Source organism: Crocodylus porosus, unplaced genomic scaffold (assembly GCF_001723895.1).
Source record: "Crocodylus porosus isolate Cpor-Errol unplaced genomic scaffold, CroPor_comp1, whole genome shotgun sequence".
In the NCBI taxonomy this organism is placed as follows: Eukaryota; Metazoa; Chordata; order Crocodylia; family Crocodylidae; genus Crocodylus; species Crocodylus porosus.
The window spans coordinates 174,698,493-174,710,972 of record NW_017728886.1 but is presented as its reverse complement, the minus strand read 5'-3'; positions in this window follow the sequence as shown (position 1 = coordinate 174,710,972).

The following is a 12,480-nucleotide window of genomic DNA, read 5'->3' as shown; positions in this document are numbered from 1 at the left end:
TCTGAGCATGCGTCTGTGGGGAAAGTAGGTCAGCAATGATTGACAGCTCCGCAGGTCACCCAGGGGGCAAGGACTGGGTGAGCCTTGGAAATTTCCACTCACAGCTTCAAACCGCGCATGTCAGTTTAACCTCTTCTGTGCTGGCAGCAGATACTCAAAAATTTCCATGACACTAAACATATTTTTTTCATGAAGTAATAATGCGCGCGTGTGTGTGTGTAATGTGCGCGCACACACACATATGTATATGTGCATATATATGTATGTTTGTGTATGTATATATATGGATATATGTATACCTATGAAATATACAATAGTGCCATATGTGAAACTAAACAAGACCTACAAGCATCCTTTATAATTCACACTTTATTTCATTTTTTAGTGCTGTAGTAAGCCAACAGCTTATTTCTTTGTTCTTTCCTCTATGCAGCTCAATTTATATGTAGATAATATTGCTTAATTAGTTTACAGATTAGTGATCCAGATATCTGTGAGTTGCAGGTAATATTTATAATTATGGCTAATTCAGAATGAATATTTATTTTGCTGTCCACACATCTTTGGATTAAGTTAGTATTTGCTGGTCTATTTGAAAACTTATTCCATGGATATTTATTTTGTATTTCATTTTTATTCTCCATTCAGAGATGTAATCCATGGGTATCTTGTGTGCATACGGTACTGTATGCTTTTCTGGGTTGACAGCTACTGAAGACAAGTTGTTAGAGAGATGGTGTGAAATAGGATGTCCTCTAAGTTCAGAGCAGTGTTCCAGAACTTAATTTTAGGTTTTAATACGCTTTCATATAAATGAGATAGATAAATATGTAGTTTATATGCAGATGCTACCATTTTATAAGCTTGGGGGGATTAGTAAAGAGTTGTCATCCATCTTGTGTAAGAATTTGACTGCTTCTAGACAGCTTTATTTGAGAACAAAGGTGTGGTAAAAAATCTAAAGGTCATGTTTCTTTGAAATTCGTAAAATAAAGTACTGGTAGGAGCATGTAATTCAAATATAAAAGCAGCATTGGCACATTAAAAGAAGAAATAGATAAATACTGTTATTTAGGATTTTATACATTGAATTAGATCATGATTTATTTTCTAATTATGGCAAACTAATTTAAGTTTAGTTATACTTTCAAGAATGAATCAAATTTCATTCACTTGCTTCTTCAATCAACAGCTGATTGATAACACTTATTAGTTAGCTATTGTGCACTGTGATGTTATTTATAACAATCAGTTACAATACAATTAAAGATGGGCAATATTGCTGTGCATGGTTAAGCTAATGAAGCATCTAGCTCTAGAGTTGGCTACATTTCAGTGGTACTGTATGTTTTTTTCTAAGTCCGTTTTTTAACTTTGTAAGGCAAAAGAATGTGCTCTGATATGGTGGTAGTGGTGGTGTGTTTAGTTTTCACTTTTTTGGTCTTGCTAAGAAGAAGTAACAAAATCTAACCCAAACTCCTTTTCACAGCCTTTTCAAAATTACCGGAAATAGCAAGTAGCAAACCTCACGTGGAAAGTGGTAAAATATTAAACGCAAATGATTCTAGTACTTTGGATTAGAACTTCTGCAGGGTCATTGAACCTGAAATACACTTCCAAATCTTTTAATATTAACCTAACACTATATATTATTAATAGAGGTGCACTGATGCATCAGTCTGGTACTGGATTGGCACCAATATAAAGAAAATTGGCTGTATTGGAAACTGGTAATTTGATAAAAGCCTGTGTGTGCACGCAGCCACAGCGCAGCATGCAGGCAGTGAGGAGCACAGCCTGGAAGCTTAAAGAGCTGCATGCAGCTGGTAAGTCTGGTGTGGTGGAAGGGTGTGGGGGAGGGAAGGGGTGTGGGGGGCAGATCAACACCCCCTGTGGTGAGGGAGGGATTGGGGCAGGGGCTGGGGTAGGCACTGCCTAGCTAAGGCAGGGTATGGGATGGAGCCACAGCTCACCCGAGGGGTGGGGGGGGCGTGGCTTGTGTGCCCCCTGGATCTGCATGAGGTTGGGCAGGCTGCAGCTGCAGGCTGGAGGTGGGGCTATGCTGGGCTCTTCTCAGTGGCGGCTGGGCTCAGGGTGTGTGGTGGCAGTGCTGAGAGGGGGCTACTTGGGGGGGCTGCAGCCACCCCACATTTCACCATAGACCCACCAGCCCCCCCTCCCAGTGCTGCCACTGCCCACCTGGTGCAGCCCTGGCTTAACCTCTGCCTCCACCCATGTGCTGGGAAGGGCCAGGGTTGTGTCAGGCAGGTGGTGCTGGGAGGGGGCATTGCGGGGGGCTACGGCAAAATTTGGGGTGACTGCAGCCTCTCTGTAGCTCCTTCCTAGCACCACCCTAAGCCCAACCCCTGCTGAGAAGAGCCCAGCTCATCCCTGGCTCCAGTCCGCAGCTGCAGCCTGCCTGCCCTGCCCTGCACGGATCCTGGGGGCATATGCCCCACCTCCCCCGTGACCCTGAATGAGCTGTGGCTCTGTCCCACATTCCGCCCTGCTCCAGCTGGGCAGTGCCTACCTCACTCCTTCCCTCACCACAGACGGAGTTGATCATCCCTCCCACACGCACCTTCCCTCCACCCCTCCCCTTCCACCACACAAGACTTACCAGCTGGACACAGCTGTATCAGAAGTCAGATTAGTATCAGCTGATATGCCTTTTTAAAAATTGGCTATCAGTATTGGCCCCCCAAATCTCTATTGGCACACCCCTAATTTTTATGTTTTGATTCTAAGAGACAAATAGTTGAGGGGGATCTGAGCCAACCCTGGACTTTGGGAAAATATGAATCCAGATCTGGGCCCTGATTATGCATGTGCTTTATTTCCACATGAGACCAATTCAATACAACCTAATTCCTAAACTTGAAATAGGGTTCATTTGATGCTAATTTGGTTCCTCAAATAATGCAGGTTCAAGGTCTTGACAATGGAAGGTTTTTGGAGGGTGGAATCGTAGTTCTAATATTTTTTTCATTATAAATTTATAATGTAGAATGGGACTTTCCCCATGCAGTTAGGTGCTCTGTAATGCACTCAGTTTAAGTGAGGTTTCAGTACCTAATCCCATTAATGTTTCTTTAAACCTCATCTCTAATAAATAATTGACCCAAGATTTATAGGAAGAGTTGTCAATTTCTGCAGATTCTGATATACAGTATAGATGGAAGAATCCAGAAACATAAGAACCTTTTCTTTTTATATATTTTTACTTAGGAAAATAAAGGAATAATTATATTAAAAAGATTATTTTAAAAAGTAACAATGATCATTTGAAATTTAAGAGGCTTCCTCTGATTTGTCAAACTGTCAGTAAAATGGATGTATAAATAATTGAATCCCCCAACTATGCTGTGAAAGACAGACACTTTAAATATTCTGATTTTATATGTCAGTTCACATATTTTTATGTACAATCTGTTTAATTTTGTGGTTTATGGAGATATGGCTGAATCAAAGATGCTGATGGTGAGTTTGCCAACTATTTCCATGATTACTTAAGCTGGAGTACTAAGATGTGAGTTTTGTTTTATTTTGTTTTATTTGCTTGCTTTTGAAATAGTTTTTCATTGTTTTGGGGGGCTTTTTTTTATGAGAGAGAAAATTGTCTATGACATGGGTGTCAGACTCACTCCAGACCCTAAGATAGATCCTTGCGATCACAATTTGACAGCAGTTTGGATTTGGGCCTGGTGGTAACATATGTCCAGGGGCATGCATCTGCAAGGAGCCAGGGACATGCAGTGGTGTGGAACTGTGGCCAAATGAGTCTCCTCATGGACACACGTGCTTGCCTCTGAGCTGCATGAATGTGGCTCCATGCAGCCACATGCCCCCAGACCCAAGCTGCTACATATCCCTGACTGCCAACTGGCCAGCATTCTGAATCACTAGGCAGAGGCACGGAGCCGGGCATTTGTGCACCTGTACACACCACCTTTGTGATGCTGCCCAGTGATGCAGAGCTCTGGCCAGTCAGCTGTGTTAGGGGCATGTAGCAGTGCAGAACTGAGGGGCAGTGCACTTCCAGTAGCCTACTGGACTACTGGTGAGCCAGAAGCAATAGTTCCAGTGGCCAGTTCCAAGTGTATATTTGATACCCCTGTAATGTCTCCCTTTGGGCTTTATTTTCATCTGCTTTCTTCCCCCTTCCTTACCTGTTTTACCTTTTTGTCTTTCTAATTTCTACCTATTTATGTTCTCACTGACATCCTGCCACACTTTTTAGCTTTTCTCATTCCTTGGAGTCTCAGACCAGCAGTGACTCCCTGTGCCTGAAGAAGAGTGACTGTACCTGAAAGCTTGCAAAGAAGTTTTTTCCAGATACTCAGTTGGTCTAATAAAAGATACCACATCTACTCAAAGAACCTTACCTGTTTGACACCCCTGGTCTTTTTCCAATTAGTTAAGAATCCGTAAGAATTATTAATACCAGAATCATAAAAGATCTGATCCTTTTCTTAGAAGCTTGTAAGATGAGACAGTACTCGTCCAGTGCCTTTGTTAGAGAAAAACAGGAAATAATTCTAGGGCCAATACAGCTTACTCCCAAAATGACCTGCCAACTTCTGAAAAGAAAGTGCCTATAGATGGATGGGGCTATCAGGTGCTAACTTACTGTGTTTCTACCTTTGTAGTACCATAAAACAGTGAAGATTTTGTGTGTAAACCAGAGGTGGGCAAAATGCGGCTCACGGGCTGGGTGAGGCCCGCCAGGCCAGTCTATCCGGCCTGCAGAGCCCCTAAAAAAATTTAGAAAATTAATATTTATCTGCCCCTGACTGCCTGTCATGTGGCCCTTGATGACTTGCCAAATCTCAGTAAGCAGCCCTCCGCCCAAAATAATTGCCTGCCCCTGGTGTACACCATGACCTAAAGCCCATTAGGACTGAGCTATTTAGGGCCATTTAGTATATTAAATTTACAGTGCTTGCTGAACTATTGTGTCATAAACATTATGTCCAAATGAGCACAGCCATGTGGTTGCAGCACCGCATAGCATACATTCAGCTGTTCTCTGCACTACAAGAGAGTAGCACAGGGGCGGGGGCTTGATCCTGGGAGATCCCGGGGTCAAAAAAACTCAAAGAAAAAGTTTAGCAGTGCATGTGGGGGCAGAGCATGCCATGCAAAACCAGACCCTGGCCAGCTGGAACCATGTTCTGGCTGCTGGCCAGGCTCTAAGTGGCAGGATCACAAGTGCTGCAGCCCCAGGACTCCAGGTAATGCTGATTAGGCCGGCCCAGTGCCAGCCCCAGCCGCTCCTACCCTACCTGGGGTAACCTGCTGCACATTAGAGAGAGCATGCAACAGGCCTTCCCCAGGGACAATGAGCAGTTGCACAAGGTGTGCCCACTGCTTCTTGTCCCCAGGAGAACAAACATCCATGCTTGTGTGGATGTGGCCATAGGGGTCTAAGTAATTAGCCTTTCCCCCACTGCTAACTCCCATATTATTCTTATGCTAGAAGTATTGTACCACTAAGCAATATATTTATAACTTTAAGCAAGTGTGACATGTTACAGCCCCAGAATCATATGCTTGAAGGTAAAACAGCCTTTTTATTCTTTAACAGATGGCCTATCTCTTACTTCAATTCATTGATTTCAAAATGCAAAGTATACTACCAAAAATGGTCTTGGGTAATTTTTATTAAGTAAAGCCTTATTAAAGATGGAAGTCAGTGTAATAAATAATTGTAACCTTTGCCTGACATAGCTATTGTCTGTGTTAAGGCCAACACCGTCTCCTGGGATTAAGCACTGTCTTGGTACTAATTACCTTTTCCTATATAAATTGTTAACTGTCTAAGAATTAATGGAACAATTTATTTTCTAATGTTTTAAGAGTTATGTCAGCTTTAAATACTTTAGTTGTTCTATTGGTAAGTAGTGAATTCAAAATGTATTTTAAGACTTCTCATTTCTTTAATATTCTCAGGGAAGAAAAGGAGGAATAATATAGAACTCTCTGTTCCTATATTTGGCTTTTATTTGATAAGGAGCGTTCAACCAAGGGCAAATCCCTGCATTAGACTGAACTAATGTTTGAAAACTGACTGACACAGTATCACAAAGCAGTTTGATCTTTTCACTCATTTACAGAGCCATCAATCCTAACGCAAATGGACTCTGAGATGAAGCATCCAGGTAATCCATGGAAAATGGCACCTTGTTCCTGTTATCTCTGCAGTGAGTAGATGACTTTAGGGAGGCCTGAAGTTATATGTTATTTTCTTTCTGTACAACCAAGCTGTTTTGGTAGTAAGCATAAAGTTAGATTGAACTTGCTTGCTTAATTCTAGGGACTGCACCTCCAACCATAATGGTATTTGATAGGAAGATAGAGACAGATTCTGGAAAGTATCTCAGCTGAAGCCTGTGTAGCCATCATGGTGAATGGCTTAATAGAAAAAAGCATGTGAAGTTCAAAGCTGAAGTCCTAGAACATTTTGGAAAACATAAAACATGTCTGAAAAAAGTATTAGGTATTATGCCTGCATTGGCAGGAAAAGAAAAATGATTTAGAAGGTAATTTTTGCTTTCAGACTTCCATGATGCAACACAATCTTTCTGACTGGACAGAAACTCAAAATTAGACACACACTTATGTACTTTGCTAAATCAGGGTGTATATAACTATCAGGGAGGTTAAATTAAGATATAAAAAGTAGGAAAGAACAGGAGGTCAGAACAGAATAGGAGACTCGGGAGGGCAATTTAGGGTAATTAGATGTGTCTACTAAGGTAATAGTTGGTGTTTCTATACAAGATGCTATGTCACTGTAACTTGTTGCTATGACAACGTAGCACTGGCAGGCACAAACTGTGACACCAACACTACTGCACAGTAGTGCACGAAAAGACCCATGTGGCATCCAGGCTGTGCAGTACCATTAGTTACTGCGCAGTCTGATGCAAGTGTAGATGTGCCCAGTGAGAATGAAAAAGATCACCAGGGAAGACTTCCCAAATAACCTCAAAAAGATTCAAGACCTGAATCAAAAATCAAACTAAAGATTTAAGGTCCGAGGCCAAAACCACTGATGTCCAAAGGCTTTTCTTCAGTGGGCTTTGGGTCAGGTTAACAGATTCTGAAATTCAACCCCTTCTGAATTAGGAATTCACACGTTACAAAAAATCATATAAATGATGCTGTTCCTGGGAAAAACCAGAGGGTATAAACAGGTCAAGTCTAGAATAAAATAATACAGTTTTATGGAGAATGTAATTACTCTGCATTTAACTAGAATAGTCAGGGCTTTATTATCCTGAACATTTTTTTTCTTTCAGAAAAGTTGGTGAATATATAGTGAACCCATTTTTTTCCATTTCTGTTGTGAAATTCTAATTCTAATTACAATGCAATATGAAGAGCTCCATCAAGATACATTTTTGTATCTCCTAATCTGTTATGTCCTTGTTAACCATTTTTATCTCAATAGTGCTAAATTGTGCAGACAATACATTTGAATCCCTGTAGGGCCCATATTATCTCAATATAAGATAACTCTAGTTATCATTGTGAAACCAAGTTATCACTGAGTCCAAACTGCTTGAACTTTTAGGAATTTGTATGCTTCAGGCATTATTGGTGTAGTGATCACCAGGTTCATTGAACACAGGCATACGTGAATGAAAACTAAAAAGCAAGTTTTGAGCAATAAGAAAGCTTCTGTTTTTTAGTCTCTCTGGCTGCCTGACGTGTGGGAGCATCTCTCATCTTCCAACTCTGTAGTCCTTCAAGTAAGGAAACATCTCCAAATTGCAATTTTTATCACTGCTTCTTCCATTTTAATGACAAGTACAACATTAATTCATATAAATCAATTAACACCTATCTACAGAGGAGAGGTAACCAGCATATCACTCTAGGGCAAGTCTTTACCATGCACTTTCCAATTTCCCCCTTTTCTGCACCTCTTTTTGCAAATCCCTATGAGTGGTGTTACAGGTTATGTTTAGTTGTTTAATGAGGGTATTGTTCGTCCTTTGCAAGTGAAGATGACTGCATCCAGTGTGGAGAGGTGGGGGGCAGGGAGAAGAGAAAAAGGAAGTGGGAAAGAAAAGGGGAGGGAGAAAAGAGAAAGGAAGAAAGAAGGGAGAAAGGAGAAAGAAGAGAGAGGAGGGGGGTTGAGGCTCGGTCACATGGCTAGGTAGATGATTTATAAGCCTGATCTTTGCCCAGTTTAAGTGAGGGTTATATATGATCCATTCTGTTTGGGTTATTCCAAGGTATTGTCTGCCCAGGAGAGATAAAGTACTCTATCTTCATTCCTCCAGCATCCCAACATACATCATTTTCAATCCTTTCCACTCTTTCACTCTGTGGGCAAACTTTTAACCTTTCTAAATTATATGTCCCAGAGCAGTGGTACTGGCCCACAGTCAAAACCCCCTTCCACCTAAGGGGTGCAACCCCAACGTATCTTGAGCACTCTGAGAAACATGGCTCAGCTTCCCCTCCCCCACAGTATTCATTTAAACTAAACCGATATGTATTTGAAATGACTGTGTCAGCAACCCTCTTACCCAACCCAGGCAGTAAGCCCACTGGATTTCAGCTGTGCCACAGTGTGGCATGCATGCATGCAGCAATCCCACTGGGGCTGAGCTCTGCTTTGGTGTGAGTGGAAACCCAATTTCTGGCCCAGTATGGCATGTCGGTAGTGACTCTGCTGGGTTTCATCTCTGCCCTGGTATTAGTTTTAACCCAACTTCCCCTGCTCCCCAATTCAGTGAATCATGTGCAAGACTGATCCTTTTTATTATTATTATTATTTGTTTTCACTCCTTTATCTTTATTTCTCTTATTTCTTTCCCCTTTCTGTTGACTTCCAACAAAGTTTTTCCCCTCTCACCCAAGACTCCTGCTGCCTGCTACTGGCTATAGGGTGAAGAAAGTAACATAGTGGTTTTTTCACCTCCAAGCTTCATGCCACCCTCTCCCACCTCAGAGAAGGGAAGGTCCTGGCTCCTGTCTGCCCCCCTGTTCACCAGGCCCTCTAGTGGCAAATCACAATTGTGCAGGCCTGAGATGTCATCAAGCCTTAGTGGCCATTTGTATACATGCATGCACCACAACACTGGGCACTTTTAAAAGCACCCAGCACTGCAAAGTATACATTTGTATAAATGGCAAAATGTACATCAGCACTGAGAAAATGGCAGCAGCACACTTTTGAACTAAAACACATTCCTTCAATTTGTTTTAGTTCAAAAGTGCACCGCCACCATTTTCTGTGTGGTGACATACATTTTGCCATTTATATAAATGTATGCGATGCAGCACTGGGCGCATCAGCTTGTGTGCCCCACAGACTAGAATAATCAGGTCTGCGCTGGATTTCCAGCACATCGGAGCAGGCAAAGATATGTGTATCAATGCCCAATGTGACTGCTCTGTTGTAACTTTATGATGATATAACATTCTACAGATATAAACTGTTTGAAAGGTAACCAGTAACAGCACAGCCTTTCTGGAGGTTTCACTTTCCTCCCCAACTGCCAAAGGATCTGAGGCTCCTGAGAGACCTGCTTGTTGTTGATCTGGCTGTGTTTCTATTTCTGGTGCTAAGGGAGGAACCATTGGTTCAAACCATTTGTTTCTACCTCTTCCCTTAAGTGTTGAAGGTTCTCTGGGCATGCTCATAGATCCCAATGATTGTGCCTCCATGTGCCATCCTGGTCTGTTTAGCCCAGGTACAACTGTAGATTTACTAGGCAGTTGATAGTACCACACTTGTATATGAGATGCAATTAATCAGATTTACAAGCATCCAGGCTCAAAAATACCATTTTATATTTCTGATTCTGAGTTTCTTTCATCTCCTTGACAGTGTCATTATCCTGATCTTTTGTAAGTTGTCACAGATCAGCAGGTTAAAACGTATCCATCAATAGCTGTGCTAGTGACCAGCCATTTGCCAGAGGTGTACTTCAGTATGCCAATAACTCTTTCAGAAAGGGCCTTGTTACACATTGCACTTTGAGCTGCTCAGATGTCATTTGGTGTTAGTGCTAGATGAGTTGGGAGCAGTCACGCCTTAAGGTTAACAACCTTCTCCAATGTCCCCCAGATTTACAGTTGTGAGTTGCCACTGGAGGGCTGGTAAGCAGGGGCCTGACTAAGAGCTACAGCTCTGGGTTGCAATTAGTGGGCTGGCTTGTCAAGACAAGCTTCTATCCCTGCTGTAGGTGGGGATGGTCTGAGAAAATGGGTTGTGAAATGGGAATATGAAGCTGCGAGGTGGAGAATTAATGGGATGGAGGTGAGTAATGAAATGAGAAGTGGAAAGGAAAGGGGGGTTGGGGATGGGTAGTGCAATGAAGGAAGTCAGCTACTGAAGGAGAAAATTAAAAAGAAGTAAAAATAAAATAATAATTTAAAACAAAATAAAGAGGAAGTAAATTAAAGAAGATTATATGTTTTAATAAATTGGGATTTGGGATTAGAGTGGAGCGGGGATGTTAACCAGTTATCTTCCCATAAGGTAGGAGCAGTGAGGGAAGACATTTTGGGGGGAGATACTGCTCCTGCCCTGAAAAGGAAGGCCCAACTTACGGGGCCCCAATCCAGTCCCCTACCTTGTTCTCCCCCTAACTCCCAAACTCCACTCCTGGATCCTGGCTAGCTGGCAGTTACTTTGCAGTCTGTTTTCATGGGGTTATACTTCTGGGGTGGGCAGATTACACCCCCAAATGTGGGAGGGGAGCAGGCTTGGTTTATTGCCTATCACATCACCTTGCTGCCCCCTGGACAGTAGAGAGGAGTGGAAAGTTTATCTACATAAAAACCCACCCTGGGGTTGCATAATTTTAAGCCACCTAAAGTGTTCTTAAAACTAACCTGTTAGTTTGTCAACGAACCAAAGGTTAAACACTCCAGAAAGATCCTAAAATTATTATGTAGCAAGGCCCTAACAAAGCCAGCCCCCCACCAAATAATTCCTTTAGCAGGTTTTTTTATGGTCTAAGTAGACTGTTGACTTGATAGGTAATACATAGGGATTGAGGTACTGTGCCAAAAGTCCCAATCCTCAGCAGACCATTTAAATTCAGAACTGGAGAATAGATGTTCATAGTCATTGAAAATATCCTCTGGAATCTCATGCCTTGCAAATATGGCCTTCAGGTTGGCTGCTACTGATTGTCCAGTACTATTTGGAAGAGTCATACTTCTGGATATAGCAAATAATAGTCTATAAAAATATGTGTTTGAATTCAACACAAATAAATCAATATCAACCTTTTCATATATCCTAGATGGAACAGGATGAGGTTGTAGGGGCTCAGTCTGCTAAAACTGCTGAACTTTTAAACAGTTGTAACAGTTTTCTACTATGTTTGTAATGTCATTATTGATCTTGGGCCAGTACATCATTTTGGGTGCTCACTTTTTATATTTCATGATTCTTTAATGGCTCCCATGCTTCTTCTACAGCAGTTCTTTTCAGAGGCTCCTCAGTGCCACCAATTTAGTGCCTTTAAAAAATATCCCTTCGCCACAAATGTCTGCAATTCCAGTAATCTGATACATCTGTGTTGCAGTCACTTTTATAATCTGGCCAACTTTTAACTATAAATTCTTTCAAGAGTGCCAACGAATTTCGTTTCTATTATTTGCTGCAGCTTCCTATCTACTATAAGGAGTGACTTGACAATTAAGTCTATATAAACTTTCATGTCTGTCTCAAAAGTCTTTTCTGGTCTCCTAGTCATATGTGTACCTCAAGCAAGTGCATCCACAGTAAATATAAATTTACCTGGTGCGTACATCACAATTAAATCATATTTTTGCAACTTGAACATCATTCTTTGAATGAGTAAGATCAATCTTTTAAAGGCTTGTTAAATAATGGTATCAGGTGACTGTAGTCTGTTTTCACACATGCCTGGCCATATGTATAGCAGTTAAATCTCTCATACGCAAACATACTATGTACCGATTTATTGAATCAAAACCAGATTCAATAAATATAGGCATATGAGAATGAGAAGAATTAAAAAGCAGGTAATAAAGAAATAAATGCAAGTTTTATTTGTGGAGAACTAAGCAAGTTTCTGCAGTCCTTTAGTCTCTGACTGACCTGTGGAACCATCTCCCAAATCCCAACCCCAGTAGTCTTTCAAGTAAGGGAACATCTCCAAATTATAATTTCTATCTCTACAACTGGAAATCCTTATCTGAATGTACCTGTTATTAAAAATTATTCTGTTTTGATCAAGTCCATTTAGAGCTCAGTCAGAGGGTTGGGCTGGTTCTACTATTTTCAGAACCAATTCAGATATTTGCAATACAACCTTTAAAAAATGAATAAGGACCTAAAGCCATGTTATGCCTTCCAAAGATAGAAAATGTGATTGTACTATATTTGCGTTAAAATAAAAAGCCTCAATTATCCCACCTCATGCCACCATTGCTGTAGATTGTGGTATGTTTGCAGTGCATTGTATTTTATTTTTATCA